General features: G+C 36.6%; 1 protein-coding gene across 9 annotated transcripts in view; it reads right to left on the bottom strand.

Annotated features, from left to right (window-relative positions):
* LOC116267847 (senescence-induced receptor-like serine/threonine-protein kinase) overlaps positions 1–2,828 on the bottom strand; it is a 37,983-nt gene extending 35,155 nt beyond the window's left edge. For 5 of the 9 annotated variants that reach the window (XR_007572161.1, XR_007572155.1, XR_007572160.1 and 2 more), the window contains exon 1: positions 4–2,828. The gene's annotated coding sequence lies outside the window, so the exon portion shown is untranslated. The remainder of the gene's footprint in view (positions 1–3) is intronic. The other 4 variants (XR_007572157.1, XR_007572158.1, XR_007572156.1 and 1 more) reach the window with 4 other exon arrangements.
* Positions 2,829–19,869: the final 17,041 nt, after the last annotated feature.

Below are 19,869 nucleotides of genomic sequence, written 5' to 3'. Positions count from 1 at the left end.
TACTTGTACCCAAGAACTGATCTGCAGATAACACCAAGAAGTAATGAACCCTGGAAGAGCATGCTTTTGCTTTTGCTTTTCATACACCAGCTAATGCTTTTGCATTTGCTTTCCATACACCAGCTAATTGCGCCATAGACACATCAACTTTTGCATTTCCCCATCATAGTAATAGGTGGCATATTAAATTTTGATCAAATAAATTCCATGACTTCAATTAATAAATGGAGCTACATCACGAAAGGTAATATGGCATGGATCTAAAGCAGAAACAAGTAAACAAATACCATAATTAGGAAACTGAATTAACTTCTGAGCACCCTTCAAGGATTTGGCATACAAAAATCCTTTTGAACAATTACTAAAACCATAAAAGTTGTAGTTTCCTTTTTTGCATCTTCCTGGACTGCTTCATGATTATTCCTACATTGAAATGATAACTACAACAGATCAATGTAACAAGAATTTTATTCACAAGATCATGCACAACATATATAAACTATACAATTCATTATATTATAATGTAAGTTAACAACCCATTATTAGTGATCAGCATCATCGTATCAATGCAACAAATCTAAGCATCCTTCCCTTATATTTCAAGAATCAGCAAGGGCAGCTGTAAAATTGGGATATGATATAAAACCTAGTGCACAAAAGAGTGTTCAGAAAAAATTCTAATTTGGCTAGAATATTGTAAGGAGTAGTCGTTCTTTTACCATAAAAAATAATTAGAGACTCAAGGTTTCTGCATCTTCATTGCGGAGAACCTGCAAGAAGTAGACACATGAGATGTGAATCTTACTGCACTAAGAATAGATGAAAAGAACAAAGACTTGCAGTGTTCAGGTGAACAGCTGATGGAAATGACTTACTCATTGAATCATTTTAAGCCTGCACTTGAAAGGAAAGACAGTGAAATGGCACGATTGCTTGAAGGTCGGTAGCTATATTATTTTGTTTTCTAAGCTCAAACATTTTATACCAGCATTCATGATTGCTTGCTGTCATCTAATTGCATCATTATGTTCTTTGTATGTTTATTGTAGGTAAATATATTTTCATGGTAAGTAGTTTCAAATAAAAGAAGATAACACCTGTTTAAGTGGTCTGATACACTATGCACTATGGTATGAGTTTGTTTGTTTATGGCTTTTCACATAATCTATATGTATTTTATGAGACTGAGAATGGATTTTTGTATACTCGCTTCATAATGATCTGCTTCTGATTTCACTCCTTTTCTGAACCAAATAAAGAGATACGAAATTATCTGCTTTTACTCTTTTCAGAAAATATATATCACTGAGTTAAAACTGTCCCAAATGATTTTCAGGAGTCCACCTGTTCTTAAGGTCTAAACTTAGGGTAACATACTGTGGACACCATGAAATTTGAACAAACATCTATGCCCCTCAACCATCTTGTAATGCACAGCTCCTGCAAGCAATTGTTCCCAGCAGCATGGGGGAAGATTCATGGTGCTCCAACAGGTGGCTTCTAATGGCTGTCAGAACGTTCTTGGCAGTGATTGATCTGCATATACACAAGTTAGTTACTTACATCCACCTAAAGTTCCAGCTTATTTTTAATTCTGCATCTATTAAGATAGTTAAGCTAAAGTTCCAGCTTCTTGCCTCATGTAGACCAGCGTTCTCTGCATGCGACCTTCATGTACTATGTACTACAAAGTTCTAGGCAAGCCACTGCTTTCAGCAGCCTTTTCTTGTCATTTTCTTTTCAGAGCAAACATCAAAAAATTTCATAAATAATTATCTTCCTGGTTGTGTTGGTTATTTCAGTCTGTGCTCTGCAAGCCCTTACTGGCAATCATATCAGAAGGTTTTAAGTCACTATCATTGGACAACAGCAAAATTATATTTACTGAATCAATAGTTGAAGATAAGATTCTAGCTCCAACAAGAAATTGCAGTTAATAATAATTTGTTGACACCGAGAACTAACTTCAGCTTCAGGTCTATGGCAAGAATGACTGTAATTTAGAGAAATGTAATAGAGAACCAAGTAAAATATGAGAGCACAAAAAGGACAGACAACATTCCCACAAATTAACATTGCTACCACAAAGATAACTTAAGATCAATTCACTATGAGAGTGGACATAAAGAATAAATGAAAAAATATCAAATAATAATCAATGCCGTCGATATTTTCCAAGCACAATCCTGATCTCGTTCCCTTAAAGTTGGTCCCTTTTGTCGAGGTTTTCTTTGTTCTTTTGCTTTCATCGAGAAGCTGGTCAAAGACGGACATCTGTTAACTAAGATATGACTAAGGTATGAAGAAAACCCCAACTCTGTGTGTGTGTGTGTGAGTGAGAGAGAGAGAGAGAGAGAAGCAGAAGAAGAAGAAACATTGCAAAAAAATGCCGACACAGAGAGAGAGCTGTCCCTGAATATGTCAATTACAAATGGCAATGGTATCAACTAAAAAAGAGACTATATATACATGCCAAAGAAAATATTAACATATTATAGCATAGATGTTTAGCATCATGAAAATGGATGAAGTTAAAGGGAAAAAAGTGTGGCTGAAAGGGAAAAATTCAGAAAGGCAGATTTAAGATCATTGCGGAGTTGGAGGTTCGCAATGACAAGTTGTGGACGATTGTAAAGGTGATTCGGGCCGTTCATGGTTTCAGCTGAGAAAAAAAGGATGGAGAGAAATAAGATTCGTAAAGCCGATCGACCTTAGCATTTCTCTGTCTGTTCAGAAGCTGATAAACAAGGAACAAATAATAAGTATCGGGACTCTCATAGTGAAGAAATTCCCGAAATAAGAAGACTTCTTAAGCTAAGAAAAAGGAAGCAGTTTGTTTCACCTGTTCTTTCTCTCTCCGCCATTTAGCAGGGGTTTAAGTAAACTTTGTAAGGGAGGAGGAACTAACTGAGAAAATTTGAAATCTGGTGTCAATATGAGGCAGCTATTGTTCTTGATCTTCACAGGCTGCTTTCAGGGTAAGAAACTAGAAATTCCAAATCAACCTGAACCAATCAACTCTCCCTTGAGAACTTTGAAAGAACTCTCTTCAACCTGATTAAGTCGGAATTGTATGCCACAAATTAATGCTTTTGCTTTGACATTCTACCATTTTGGCATCTATTTAGTTGAACCCTGGATTTGGAATGGCGACAATGCTTCACCAGGTCCATCAATTACTGATTTTTTTTTTTATCATACTTAAGCCCAGCTTAGCTCTCCCTGTTGATCCACATTTGCTGTGCTCAAAGTTGTCTTTGCTGTGTTATCTATTAGTTGTCAGTCCTGTACACGCCTTTAGCACTTGCTGAAGGGATTAAGCTCATATTCTCTTTGATATGTGAAAATTGAAGATGCATTCCTTTTTTCATATTTTTGAGATAGAATCCAATATTATCAAGAATTAGATCTCAGTTGTTTTAGTTTTGAAAATCCAGATTTGATAGTTTTTGAAGGTTACAAAGAACTTTAGATCATTAGATATGCAAAAGAAAGCATTTTCTGTTTCATTTACATCGTGCCAATTAAACATACCTTTTTTAAGACATACCAGCATTGTCGTGAGGTTGCTGGAATCCTTCCAGGCCTTCTTGACCTTGACTGCTGGCATCTACTTTGCAGCATGACTGCTGGCATCTGCTTTGCAGCTACCGTTTTCAGGAACCTTTCTCCGCAGAAGCGAGTCTTCTAAAGTCCTTAAGACATTTATCCTGCTGGGATGTAGCCAAGACAAATGTGTAATTGGTATAAACAACTTAAATTTATTTTTGAGTTCAAGGTGAAAAGCTATCAAGCGGCATTTATGGGTGCAAAGCCATTAAAGAAGATGAAGATGTAGATGGAGCTCCAGCTATATCTAGAACTAATTGGATGATGTTATCATTTTTTTTGTATATCTTGATTAATTCAATCGGTTTCGTAATCACCCTTAATTTTTCCAAAATGCTACACTCTTATCAAAGCACAAAACCCAATTTTTGGGATCCAAATTAGATCTAAAACCAAAGTTCAGACCTAAATCAAGCATTGGAAACGCAAAATCCAGAATTGAGTTCGAAACAACAAAGTCTGTGCTAAAAAAGTCGTGCGAACGTGCACAGACCTCTCCCTTGTTTTACGCTTCGTCCTCGCACCAAAATATGTTTTTGAAAGCCGACCACTCTTTTATAACGAAAAGAATAATTTTATACACTTTTTAAATAAATTTAACGAAAAAGAAAAGGAGTTTTATGCTCATTTCATTATTTTATTTCACTTAATTTAATAATATTTTAAAAAAAAGGAAAAGGTATCTGAGCGTCACGCGATGCGTAGTCGCGTGACTGCGCGACAAGCGCGTGCGATCGGGCAATGCATGACCGTGTGTGCGAGCGTGTGGTCGCTTTTTGCAATCACGCATCGAGCAACCGCGCAACCGTGCTTGCGAGAGTGCGGTCACTTTTTGCGAGCACGTGGTCGCCTTTTGTGTGATCACGCTCAGTGCTCGCACGATAACGAGCTGCGCGCACGCGCTGCCGAGATGCCTTCCAGGGCCTACCTAGTGTACAGGCCCCATTTTTCTTCAAAAATCAACAATTGGAGGGCATTTTTGAATGTTTTAAATGGACATTAACCCTACCTACACCTCAAAAATGAATTTGCAGGCCTAATAGCCAATCATACTCATTTCAAACCTATTTCTTTTTCAAAAAAATTAAAAATAATTCAAAATTATTTAAAATTTGTATAAAAATGTTATGAAATAAAAAAATCAAAATTTGAGTTTTTGCTCCAAAGCTCTCTATAAAAACACCCATTATCCCCATCTTGGGCAATGAACTAGCCAGCCCTTGGAGAAGTTTTAGTGCATTCTCACTTCTTCTTCTTCTCCAACTTAGAGCAAGCTTCGTCAAACTACAACTCTTCGAAGGGACACCAAAGATTTCTTAGAGGTCAATTCTTCATCACCTTGGAGCTCTATTCAAGGTGAGTCTAGGAACATTCGAAGCAAGGGTGATCATTTTTCCTTCAAATCATTCTCTTTAGAGGTATGTAACCAACATCTCACTCAATTCTTTCTATTGTTTCTCTCTTTTTCATCTCCTCATGGCCATATGAGATAGCTTTCAAATCTCTATTTTAGAGTGAAGAAACTATGCTCGAGTGCACCGGAAGCATGAAAAGACGAGATGATATTTCATTTTACGATTGAAGCATGTTCTCTCTTTATGAAATGTGGCATTGTTTTGGTTTCCTCATTTTCTATCTTCTTCATCCCCCTATGGCCATATGAGAAAGTTCTCAAATTTCTATTTTAGAGTCAAAAGTTATGCTCAAGTGCACCGAGAGCATGAGAAGATGAGATGATATTTCATGTTCTGATGAAATCATGCTCTTTCTCTTTTCTTGAATATTGTTTTGTTTTAGGATATTATCCATGCATAGTTGTTTGACTTTTCATTTATATGTGAATGCACGGTGAGAATGAAAGTGTAGTTTGAGACTCTTTATTTTTATGTTAATTTTTGAGTTTGGGACTTGTCCAACCTAGTAAAAACTCTCACGAATATGTACATGCTAATATGCATTTTTATGTCATTTTGTGCTAGTTTCCTTTTTAACCATCCGATTAGGAACCCTAATGATCACCTTATTATGTGGTTCGATTTTCTTCCATATCCAACGGTGAAAGAAACATATTCCATTGTAACCAATGAAATAACTATGTTTTATGTCCACATATTTGAAATCATGCTTTCCAAAATATTTTTGAAAGAACTCTCTCTAATGTGGCTTTGGAGACTTAGATTAGACCCTTACATGAGTCCAAGCTCCCCTCCAGCCTACATCAAACTTGAAGTTGGTTATTTCAAGTCATGTCTTGATTTTTAGTCTCATGAAGATATGTATATGTGTGTGTGTGTGCACATGGTGATTTTCTTTTCTCTCTTTTTAGGTTTCCATATTTTACAAATTTATATATATATATATATATATATATATATATATATATATATATATATATATATATATATATATATATGAGTACATGTATGTATGTGTTCTATTTTTTATTTCTAGAATCTTTTATTTCTCTTTTCAAGACAAATATCTTCCCTTACAAATTTTCTTATACATTCACATATACGTATATATATGTATTTTTCTTTCCCTCTAAAAATCTTTCTTCCTATTCAAATCAATGTCATTGTTAGAAACTTTCATATATGTACATATGTGATGGTATGTACACGTATATGTACATCATTTTCTATTTCTCTTTCTCTCTATCTTTCTTTTTATGAGAGCATTTCATCTTGTCCATGTGTTTTAACATTTTCCTGTCATAATATTTTTATTTACCGATTTCACTAAGACAAAAAATCAAGCAATGACCCAATATTGGATTCATGCTTGATGGTCTACAACCCTAATCCATTTTCAAAAACTTTTCATTCTTATATACGATAGTTATCAAAACAAAAATCTTAGATGTATGTTGTGGTAGAAATGTTTGTAGATGAATGTTATGGTAAGAATGAATGATTTTCTTTTCTAATCATATAGGATCAATGCATTCATGCATCCACATTTACCTAACATCACAAATAACCACATACACTACTCCAAAAAACTTAAGTAAGATGAGATAAAGCTCTAACTAGGTAGTAACCGAATTAGAGCAAAACCTCAAACCTACTTAAAGTCTTAAGAGAACACTAAAGTGACTTCAAAATGATTTTTCAAGCTTTCCAAATGATATTTATAAAGATTTCTCAATTCTAGTTTTTCCCAAAGTGTTTCACATTCTCAAGTAATTCTTCAAGAACCTTTTCAAAAGTTCGAACCATTAAACTTTCAATATTTTTCTACACCGTATATAAAATAAAAAAGGTGTTTAAGTCAAAATAAAATGTATCAATAATAAATATAGCCCTTGGATTGATTACCACCGGTAAAGGCATCGGGAACGGTCAATCCTCGTACCGTCGGGCGAGTCCCTTTCTCTCTCATTTTCAAAATTAAATCTCATTTTTTCTGGAGCACACCAAAAATCAAACCCAAAGAAAATTTTGGGATGCGAACAAATGGCGACCGTGATGGGATCCGTCATCGTTTGGCTATGTTTATAATTGATGTATTTCCATTTATTTGAACATCTCACATATTGTCGATGATAAAGCATGTCCCCTACTTTGGCCTTGACATCATCGGCATTTCATTACATTGTTTGGCGACTGTGTTTGCTTTCTTGCATTTAAGACTAATTGAGAAGAATCAATCATATTCACTTACATTTAGTATCAAATACAACCCTCCTCAATGTAAAAGTTGTTTGAAAATAATGTTTGCTTTTCTATTTATTTTAATCATCATCTTAGGAAACATTGCATTAAAGACAACTGATTTTGCATGATTTTTTATGTTTCCAAATTCCTCATACCTATTTGCTCCGGTCATCATGTTGTCGGGCTTGGTCTTAGGCAGTAGCACAAGACTAGGCATTACAACTGGACCACACTTTGGGCGGGAAAGCCCCCTCGTTAGTACTATGAGTGGTAATTTGTGGTATATCGATGAGTGATCAAGAAGAAGTTGATGAACCATACCCTTAGTTGTTTAAGGAAGAATCTATGCTGACATTGAGTCATTCGTTTAAAGTATATAAGCATAACTTGACATTGGATTATTATGTCACAAAATTATTTCAATTAAGTCCCTATATCCATTTTGTCCAAAACTATTTCAAATGACATATGAATGTACATAAAACCTTGTGTGATGTTTTATAACCATATTATATACCTTTACTTCATATTGTCTTTATCAACATAGTCAATTTTTTTCACTAATCTAATCTCTACTCTTTTGAGTCATTATTCAAGATGTATTTTTTCCAACGTGGTGTCACCTTCTTTTATGATCACATCTTCTTTGGGGAAGGACCTAAACAGTCTACTTACATATCTCTTGAGTCTAAACCTTTGACTCCCGAATGGTATCGGTCTTGGCATCCCACCTTCTCTCGGATGTTTCCTTCATACTTTGAAAAATGTAGGCTAGAGACAGTGGCAACCGGAGGAATGCAAACAGTGGATGGAAGTTTGGTGCATGCAATCGCTGAGCGATGGAACCCAAGGACCTTCTCTTTTTGGTTTCCATGAACAGAAATGATAGTGTTATTAAATGAATTTGCTGAAATACTATACCTTCCCACCTCAACTTGTGACCCAAATGAACCATTAAAAAAACAGTTCCCCATGAATCCAACCAAAGTTAATGCAAATGATTTTATAGCTTACTATACTTCACGAAAAACTTGGCCCCTAGTAGAAAACCATGAGAGCCAAAACATCAACCTAAAAAACTTGTATGAAGAATTTGGAGTCTATGTTGAACCCTCCACTTTACCTTGAAAAGTCATAGGAAGAGTTAAACATTGTATGATGCTCTGCACAGGGGGGTGACACTTTTCACCGATGGAAGTGACCTCCTAGATGTTCGTATTCCCAAATCTTTCTGATATGGGGGCATAGTAGGACCTGACACTTGTCAGTAGCAATGACAGTTTTGGTTTTTCTTTACCAAGGACTTACCCGCTTCACCATTGGAGATACCGACTTTATAAAAAGATGAACATATGCTTTGCAATTATGGTTTCTCAAGCACGTGGGATCCCAAGCCAGTCTATTCAGAAACATTGATGGATCATTGACAATCTTAGAACAACCGCTGTTTGATCAAGCAGTTGGACGGAGATGAGATAATTTGAGACTATTGTGATCGTCGTCATGGTCCGCATTGATACACTCACCATCATCATGATCGTACTACACTCTTGGGCCCTTATTTCATAGTTGATTATTGTGCTGATGGATGCATGAGACAGTACTCTTTGAAACAGAAGATGGTTTCTTTGCATGCATCAATTGGAGTTATTCCCAAATTCGACCTCGGTTCTCATCAATGGGCGGCATTGTTTACAGAGTTCGATAAGAATGGAAGACACAAATATCATACACTTGGTTCACATGCCCAGTGGTAAAGAAGAAATATGCTGAGTGGTGCGATGCCAACCGATCACCATCCATCATTCCTGAAAAGTTTATGTTGTCAACTTTGTACTCCTTATGTCGTCTTCAATCGTTGTCATCTTTGTTAGTGTTTTCTTTGGATGTAACTTTTAAAAACTCTTAATGCAATATGAACCTTCATTTTGTCATCATTTCCCTCTAATGACTCTCATTTTCCTGTCTCACAAGGTGAATACTTGAAAGCCAATATGATGGTTGAGACCAGATCACAAGCTAAGCAGGCTCCTCAGAACGAGACTTCATCTTCCGAGCTTAGGCTAGAAACATTTGGCATCCCAGCAATCAAACCAGAAGGCTACCATATGTTCCAGATGTTTATGTAGTGATTCATGAGGGAACAAAAAGAACAAAAGGCCCTGATGGTTATTCCAAAATCAGAAATTGAAAAAACTGCCAAGCATAAGAGAAAGAAGAAAAACAACAAATCTTCTCCTATAGATCAGGATGAAGATCATCTGGGTTCAGATTCAGCAACCAGTAAGGAGGAAAAACTCGAACTGCTTACTCTCAAGAAGAAAAAGACAACAAAGAAAAGCAAGAAGGGAAAAGAAACTACATTGAAAAGTAACTCACCTGCCCCTGTCACCACTGAAAGTTTGGAGGAGAAACCCAAAAGAAAGAGAAAGCCTATCAAAAAAGACAAAAAGACAAAGAAGCACATCCTCAACAGTAGCTCCGACAGTGACAGTTCTAAAGATAAAGTAAAAGAGATCAATTGAAAGAAGAAAAAGACAAAGTCATAATTAGTCGAATCAAGTGATGATGAAAGTCTAACTAAGTGCATGTTTTATGAAATGAAAAAAAGAATGAATAATCTTGAACTCAGGAGAAAAGGAAAACACTCATACTCATGTTAGGATTACTACCTTGGTATTGAAGGGGACGAAGACGTGAAAGACTTGCCCAAGGAGTTCATCAAATATGATGGAACCACCTGCCCACACGTTCATCTTTCAACTTTCTTCAATGATTGCTACAAAATTCGGACAAATAACAGAGTTTTGTTTCGCTATTTTTCAAGAAGTCTTAAAGGCATCGCCGCATAATGGTACAAAGAAAATGTCAACTCAGTCGAACTAAAGGAATTTGACAAATTAATTAACATGTTTATCGAAAGATTTGAGCAAAATGCTCCTATGGCTCCAACCCTCAGTACCATCTGCAGTCTCCATAAAAAACAAGGAGAAAAGGCTCAAGAATTCATCCACAAGTGAAGAATTCAATGCAACAAGATGAAGGAGCCAATTTCTGAAACACAAGCTTTGTCACTCATTAGAAAAAATCTTACCCAGCCATTGAAAAGTCTATTCCATCGATCAAGACATTTGCCGAGTTGATTGAGCAAACAAATTCAATAGAAGAAAGAATTGAGGAAGGCGATTTTGATGGAATCATCGTTCTTAAGTACAAGAAAGATGGAAACAAAGGAGGAATGACATAGTTGCCTGTACACTTCATTGCTAATGTTGACATTTAAAAGGACAACGAAAACAGTTATAAGCATGAAAAAGAAGTCAATCACAAGAAGAACATGCAGTTTCTCAAAGGCAATGATGAAAGGAAAAACAAACATCCAGGCTGGGGTTATGACCGGAAATTCACTCCTCTCAGTCAGTTCCGTCAGTCAGTTCCGTGAAAAGATCCTGCAATACCTCTTTGCCAAAGAAACTATCGTCTTGCCAAAAGTATCAAAGTCTTCGAAAATGATAAGAGAAGATAAAGAGAAATTATGTAAGTTTCAACATGCCCCTGGTCATGGCACTGAGGATTGTTTTGTCCTCAAAAACATTATCCAAGACTTCATCGACAAGGATCTCAAAATCGGTGATGATAGCATCCCTGAGGTATTCAAGAATCCATTTCATGATCATGGGAAGACAACAGTAGCCATGATCACCATAGACACTCCACTACCAGATCATCCATAGGAGCACATCCGACCTTGTGATGGAAGCAGTTCACACAAAGTCATGATGACAAATCATGGAAAGAAACCTCTGGATTTTATTGCTATGATGAATGGTAAGATAGAAAGTCCAAAAACTTTCCATAATCCCAAAGACTTTTATTCTACGAGGCGACGATGATGAATCATCAGATGACTCTTCAGACGAAGATCCATCCTAAGGGGATGAGGTCCAACCCTTGAAAAAATGCATGGTTGAGAGAGATTGGATTCGGGCCTCTAAGGTCCAGTCAATTATCTTTCTAGAAAAAGACATCCCAAAATGGGGATATTACCATGTAGATGCTCTTTATATCGTTGTCTAAGGTCAATGGGATGACTGTGTCACATGTATTGATCGAAGGAGGAAGTGACTTAAACATTTGTCTTGATCTCACGACCAAAGCTTTAGGATTTCATGAAGACAAATATCGCTCTGATGATATCAATATCTATGGATACGATGGTCGAGGCATGAACAACAAAGGTACCCTCGACATAAACGTGATCATTGAAAACACCAGTCATTGCATTGTATTCCATGTGGTGGATGTATCACCATCATATAACTTATTTCTGGGACGACCTTGGATCCACCAAGTACGAGGAATCCCATCCACTCTTCATTAATGCCTCAAATGGAAGTTTGGCACATCAATCATCACCGAATGTGTTGAGGATCCAGTTGAAATGTTGGTGCAACCAATGATCCTTAGGCCAATTGATTCGGCGGATGTGCCCAACATAAGAACAGTGAAGGACAGACCTTTGGAATAATGAATGCAGAACATGGAACTAGGCGAATCATTCGCGAGTGCTTATACTGTTTCAAGTAGTCATCTGAGTTATCAGAAATACCCCTTGTATGTTCATTTCATGAAAAACCCTAAGGGATTTCAGTTGCTTCTGAAAGGTGGCTATCGTCCATTTATTAGTCTCGGGAAGAACGAAAATGGCATCTTGTAGCCGATTAGTATCCCTTTTCAAATGAACACTAGAGGATTGGGATATCATGAAGAAATTTGAAGAAGAACTTGTGCGCTGATAGTATTTAACTTTGTTTCAAAACCTCCTGTGAATTTTATAATCTTAAACTTCTTTTGTCTGGTCTCATGAGAAGACTCCTTCTATGAACTAAGAACTTTTTTTTTATATGGAATGCAAGTAATCTTTTGTTGTCAATTGTAATTTTGTCCAATTCTTTCCTTTATCCTCCTCTTTACAGGATGTCGGAACTCAACATGTCTCAATTTGTTCTTTTTCCTCAGAAGTTCCCTCAAAAAGCATTTGTCAAAGAAGCATCTAGTAAAATGGAATCTATAACAGTACCCGAGTCAGAATTACCAGAATTCACTCAGATTAAAAAACAATAACCTCCCTCATCCTTAGTTAATTATCAAATTGAAGAGATTAACATTGGAACTAATGAGAATCCTAAAATCTTTTAAATTGGTACCAGTTTGTCAGTAGACAAGAAGAAAAGATTGGTGGACTTTATTATAAGTAACCAAGAAACTTTTGCTTGGACTTATGAAGATATGCTAGGCTTAGACCCCCAGTTGGTTGAACATCGTTTGCTCTTAGATCCTAGTTGCAAACCAGTTAAACAAAAATTGTGCAAGCTTGATCATCAACTAGAATGACCTGTAAAAGAGAGGATAGAAGACCAGCTAAAGGCAAAATTCATTCGTGCCGTCAATGATCCCGAATAGTTGGCTAATAATTGTAGTGGTCCCCAAGAAAAATGGCAAAGTTAGATTACGCATCGACTTTCGAGGCATGAACATGGCCATGCCGAAAGATGATTATTCACTTCCGAATATTGATTTGTTGGTAGACACAACTGTAGGTCATGTCATGTTCTCCTTTATGGATGGATATTCAAGATATAACCAATTCAAATTAGCAGTCAAGGATCAACCTAAGAGCGCTTTTACTACACCATGAGGCACTTTTCGTTACACGGTGATGCTGTTTGAGTTAAAGAATGCTGAAGCAACTTATCAAAGGGCCATGGCCACTATCTTCCATTACCAGATATAGAAAATCATAGATGCATATATCGATGACATATTGATCAAATCCAAGGTAAGAGAAGACTACATTGAGACCCTCACCCAGGTGTTTAAGAGACTCTTATAGTACAAGCTCCGTTTGAATCCTCAAAAATGTGTGTTTGGAGTTGAATCTGGTAAACTTTTGGGTTTCATGGTCAGTAAGAGGGGGATCGAGATGGATCGCACCAAAGGTAAAACAATCATCAATATGCCACCACCTACCAATATCAAGGAACTACGAAGTTTGCAAGGGTGAATCCAGTCCATTAGACGATTCATTTCCAATCTACCAATGAGATGTGAACCATTGAACTAATTGTTGAGGAAAGGTGTCAAGTTTGAATGGGGTTTTGAGTGCCAACAGTCATTTGAAAAGATCAAGAAATACCTCTTAAATTTGCTAATTCTAAAACCCCCAGTGTTGGGTAGACCATGGCTATTTTACATAACAGTGAATGAGTCAACATGTGGCAGGCTTTTGGTACAATATGAGGAAGAGAGATGCATCGAGCATGTAATTTATTACATTAACACCAATACGAGAAGAAATACTCTTTGATTGAAAAAACTTGTTTCGCATTGGTTTGGATGTATCAGAAGTTGAGACATTATTTGTTAGCTTGTGAGGTCAAGATACTGTTCAAGCTAAATCCTCTTAAGTACATCTTGAAACAGCCCTTTCTTAATGGACGCATTGCCACATGGCAAGTTTTGCTGATGCAATATGATCTTGAATATGTGCCCCAAAAGTCAATCAAAGGACAAGCAATTGTCGATCAGTTAGCAGACTTTCTCTAATACGAGAAAATCAAAACTAATGATGACTTTTTGGATGAACATGTTTTAAGATTGAAATCAGTCCCAGTGTGAAAGATGTTCTTTGATGGATCCAAGAATGTGATGGGAGCAAGTATAGGCATTTTACTCATCACTTCAGAAGATGAAATGATCTCGTATTCTTTGAAACTTGACTTTTCATGTACCATAACATGGCTGAATATGAAGCCCTCATACAAAGACTTCGTTGTTTATTGAGTTTTCAAGTGAAAAGGGTGCATGTTTTTGGTGACTCTCAGCTTATCATCAACCAGGTGAATGGAGAATGGCAAGTCAAAGACGAAAAGTTGGTTCCATATCAAGAGATCGCTTCCTCCTTAATCCGTCAGTTTGAAGAAGTACAACTGGCTCACATAAAAAAAGAATGTAACTCTATTGTGGATGGTCTCGATAGTCTAGGGTCCACCATCTCCTTTCAAACCAATAAAGCAATCCGTTCTTTTGAAATTGTTCTTTTGAAATTGAAAGATTAGAACACAGTGTTTTTGAAATGGTGAAGCATGTTCATCATATCCAAGAGGGGAATACGCCTTGGTATAATGACATTAAAAGGTACATTGAAAGCAAAGAATTTATGACTAGAATGCCCAAAATGAACAAAAAGCAATTCAACGTATGTCAGCGAGGTACTTTATTCTTGCAAGGGTACTATATAGATGTGGATTTAGTACTGAATACTCTCAGTGCCTTGATGAGGATGAGGCATAGGACATGATCGAAGAGTCATATCGAGGAGACTGTGGGGGCCATATTGGTTACAAACCCCTCACTAAATAGATAATTTCAGCAGGATATTATTGGCCAACTATGCAAAAAGATTGTTACCAATTTGTCAAAAGATACAAAGAATGTCAACTGCTTGCTCCAGTAATCTATGTTTCAGCATCTCACTTGCATTCTGTGACATCTCCTTGGCCATTTTCAATGTGTGCATTCAATGTAGTTGGACCAATATCCCCTACAGCTTCCAATGACCATAAGTATTTTCTTCCTGCAACAGACTATTTTACCAAATGGGTAGAAGTCGTCACACTCAAAACAGTGGAAATGTGTTATGTAGTGTCCTTCATTCACAAAAATCTTCTTTGCAGATTTGGGGTCCCTCATAATATAGTATCTGATAACGGAACTCATTTCAAGAATGAAAAGATGAGGCAGTTGTGTAGCAAATACCATATCATGCATCACTTTTCAGCTCCTTATTACCCCCAAGACAATAGGCAAGTGGAGGCTACCAACAAGATCCTGATCCGTATCTCGAAACGGATAGTAGAAACTAGAAGAGATTGGCATAAAAAGATGCATAACGTTCTATGGGCATATCGCACCACTATGCGAACAACAAATGCTACTCCAGTAGGACTAGTCTATGGAACGGAAGTGGTTCTACCATCACATGTGTTGAAACCTGTTTTGAAGTTTGCTTCTCTTATAGAGCTTCCTCTAAATCAATATCAGTAAAAAAGGCTAATGCAGCTCGATTTGCTAGATAAAAAGAGGCTAAAAGCGGCTGAGCACGCTGAAGCTTATCGCCAAAGGGTGGCCAAACAGTTAGCCAAGTTAGTTATTGAGAGACAGTTCAAAGTGAATGACTTAGTCTTACAATCTGTGGTGTACCTCAAAGGACGGCCACGTGGTAAGTAGGCACCAAACTAGGAAGGCCCGTATGTTATTAAGCCTTGCCCCGTAATTCATATCGACTAATTAATGCTGATTGGGTGGAACTTATCGATCCTGTTAATGCCCTTTACCTCAAGAAATTCTATGCCATGTCCTCTTGTATTCATTTTCCAATCAATGTCAAATATTTATGTTTTCACATTCAATCTACCATTCAATCTCAATTATTCCCAGTCGTAAAACATGACAATTACACTAAGACATTTTTTTCAATTATCGATCAAGATTTGAGAGCAAACCCATGCAGGTAAAGGGTAAAACCTGCAATGTGAGGGCAACCCACATAGGTATGAGGTGAAACCTACAATGCAAGCCAAAGCAACTTATTTCAGGAGGGTTAAACCTGAATTCAATATATGGCAAACTCATGTAGGTAAGGGGTTAAACCTGCAATTTAAGATGAAACATCACTCTACACATGTTTTGTTTGAAAAATCTAGGGTGCTTCACTAAGTATGGCTAACACCAGTTTAATAATAAAGAGGGGCATCTGTAATCACCCCAAATTTTTCCAAAATGCTACACTCTTTTACGAAAACACAAAACCCAATTTTTGGGATCCAAATTAGATCTAAACCCCAAGTTCAGATCTAAATCAAGCATTTGAAATTCAAAATCCAAAATTAAGTTCAAAACAACAAAGTCTGGTGCTATAAGCATCGAGCGAGCGTGTAGAGACCTCTCTCTTGTTTTACACTTTGTCCTCGCACCAAAATATGTTTTTGAAAGCCGACCACTCTTTTATAACGAAAAAACCAATTTTATACACTTTTTAAATAAATTAAACAAAAAAGAAAAGGAGTTTTATGCTCATTTTATTATTTTATTTCACTTAATTTCATAATACTTTTTTAAAAAAGAAAAGGTATCTGCGCGTCCCGCGACGCGCAGTCATGCAACAAACAATTGTGCGATCGCGCATCGCTTTTTGCGAGCACACGACCGCTTTTTGTGAGCATGCGATCGCGCTCAGGGCTCGCATGGCAACACGCTATGCGTTGCCTGCACGCACCTGTTATCAAGACACCTTCTGGGCCTGCCTAGTGCGCAGGCCCCATTTTCTTCAACAATCAACTGTTGAAGGGCATTTTTGAATGTTTTAAATGGGCATTAGCCTACCTACACCTCAAAAATGAATTTGCAGGCCTAATTACCAATTATACTTAATACAAACATTTTTTTTTCAAAAAATTGAAAATAATTCAAAATTATTTGAAATTAGTATGAAAATGCTATGAAATTCAAAAAAATCAAATTTTGAATTTTGACTCCCAAACTCTCCATAAAAACCCCTATTATCCCCCTCTTGGGCAATGAGTTAGCCCTTGGAGAAGCTCTAATGCATTCTCACATGAGAACTTAGAGTTTTCAACTCCCTTCATCCATTTCTTTCTTCTTTTTTCCTTTTCATTTTTTTTCTTCTTTTCCAACATGGAGCAACTTCATCAAGCTACAACTCTTCGAGGGAGCAACAAAGATTTATTAGAGACCTCTTTTTCATCACCTTGGACTCTATTCAAGGTGAGTCTAGGATCATTCGAAGCAAGGGTAATCATTTTTCCCTCAAATTGTATTTTTTTAGAGGTATGTAACTAACATCTCACTCCATTCTTTCTATTGTTTCTCTCTTCTTCATCTCCCCATGACGATAAGAGATAGTTTTCAAATCTCTATTTTAGAGTCAAGAAGCTATGCTCGAGTGCACCGGAAGCATGAAAAGATGAGATGATATTTCATTTTATGATTGAAGCTTGTTCTCACTTCTATTGAATGTGGTCTTGTTTTGGTTTCCTCATTTTCTATCTTCTTCATCTCCACATGGCCATATGACATAGCTCTCAAATCTCTATTTTAGAGTCAAAAGCTATGCTAGAGTGCACTGGGAGCATGAGAAAATGAGATGATATTTCATGTTGTGATTGAATCATACTCTTTTTCATTTCTTGAATATTGTTTTGTTTTAGGATATTATCTATGCATAGTTGTTTGATTTTCCATTTATATGTGAATGCACAGTGAGAATGAGAGTGTGGTTTGTGACTCTTTATTCTTATGCTAATTTTTGAGGTTGAAACTTGTCCAACCCGGTGAAAACCCTCACAAATATGTATATGTTAATATGCATTTTCATGTCATTTTGCGCTAATTTCCTTTCTAACCATCCGATTAAAAACCCTAATGAGAACCTTATCATGTGGTTCGATTTTTATCCATACCCAATGGTAGAAAAAACATATTTCCTTGTAACCAACGAAATAACTATGTTTTATGTCCATATATTTGAAATCATGTTTTTCAAAATATTTTTGGAAGAACCCTCTCTAATGTGGCTTTAGAGACTTAGCTTAGACTTTTACATGAGTCCAATCTCCCCTTCGGCCTACATCAAACTTGAAGTCGGTTATTTCAAATCATGTCTTGATTTTTAATCTCATGAAGATATGTATGTTTGTACATATTATATACATATATGTGCACATGATGATTTCATTTTTCCTCTCTCTGCGTTTCCATATTTTTCAAATTTTCATATATATATGAATACATGTATATATGTGTTTTATTTTATCCTTCTAGAATCTTTTATTTCTCTTTTCAAGACAAATATCTTCTCTTACAAATTTTCATATTCATACACATATACATATGTATATGTATTTTTCTTTTCATCTAAAAATCACTCTTCCTATCCAAATCAATATCATTTGTTACAAACTTTCATATGTGTACATATGTGATGGTATGTACACGTATATGTACATCATTTTCTATCTCTCTTTTTTTTTATGAGAGTATTTTATCTTTTCCATTCGTTTTAGCATTTTCCTATCATGATCTTTTTATCTGTCGATTTCACTAAGACCAAAAATCAAGTAATGACCCAATATTACATTCATGCTTGATGGTTTACAACCCTAATCCATTTTCAAAAACTTTTCCTTCTTATATATGATAGTTATTAAAACAAAAATCTTAGATGTATGTTGTGGTAGGAATGTTTGTAGATGAATGTTATGGTATAAATAAATGATTTTCTCTTATAATCATATAGGATCAATGCATTCGTGCATCCACATTCACTTAACATCATAAATGACTACAAGCACTACTCCAAAGAACTTAAGTAAGATGAGATTGAGCTCTAATTAGGTAGTAACCGAATTAGAGCAAAACCTCAAACCTACTTAAAGTCTTAAGAGAACACTAAAGTGACTTCAAAATGATTTTTCAAGTTTTTCAAATGATATTTATAAAGATTTCCTAATTCTAGTTTTTCCCGAAATATTTCACATTCTCAAGTAATTTTTCAAGAACCTTTTCAAAAGTTTGAAACATCAAACTTTCAATATTTTTCTACACCGCATATAGAATGAAAAAGATGTTTAAGTCAAAATGAAATGCATAAAAAATAAACATAGTCCTTGGAAAGATTACCACCGACAAAGGCGCTGGGAACAATCAATCTTCGTACCAACGGGCGAGTCTCTTTCTCTCTCATTTTCAAAATAAAACATTATTTTTTTGGAGCACTAGAAAAATCAAACCAGAAGAAAATTTTGGGGATGCAAACAGTTTCTAATCATGTAAATAATGCTATGGAATTGAATTTTGGCCATTTGGGCGTTTTCCTTCTCTCTCCTCTCTCGAGGTCTCTCCCTCTCGTCTCCCTCAATTCCCCTCTCCCGAGCGGACTTGTGTCTTCTTCCTCCTCGCGCCCCCTTGCTCCCGCGGCGTCTCCACTTCCTCCAAACGTACCTTGAAGATCCGGTGTCATTGAAGGCCTCAGTACAAGGTTGAAGGCTTTAGGCGGATCACCCCTACCGGCGGCGGTCCCTCCTCTTGTCCACGGTAAGTCCCCCACTTGATTTTAGAAAACCAGGTTTCGGTACCTTCTTCTTGAACCCGAGGAAGTTGAGAGGCCGAATCGTGAGAAGGAAAGGTTGAAGGCGTTGGATCCCCACCGGCTTCGACAACGACGACTGAAAAGGTTAGTCCTCTTGATTCTTAAGTTTGCGACAAGAAAAGGTCTAGGGATGCATTCATCTTCATCCCTGTTCTTCCCTCGGCATACCCGAGAGTAGGGCGGAAGATCCACGGTGAAAACTAACCTAGATCAGCTCTTACACGTCTTGGAGCATCTTTTCAATCGTTTGGCTTAATCTAAGTAAGTTTCATTAAGTTCTTACGATGGAAGAGCCTTGGAAATCAATAACAATTGGCTCGGACTCTTCCTCTTAGTATCTCGGTCCAGCAGCATAAAATTACAGAAAAGTAT

The sequence above is a fragment of the Nymphaea colorata genome, unplaced genomic scaffold (assembly GCF_008831285.2).
Source record: "Nymphaea colorata isolate Beijing-Zhang1983 unplaced genomic scaffold, ASM883128v2 scaffold0001, whole genome shotgun sequence".
Classification (NCBI taxonomy): Eukaryota; Viridiplantae; Streptophyta; class Magnoliopsida; order Nymphaeales; family Nymphaeaceae; genus Nymphaea; species Nymphaea colorata.
This window is presented reverse-complemented; position numbering and strand designations above follow the sequence as displayed.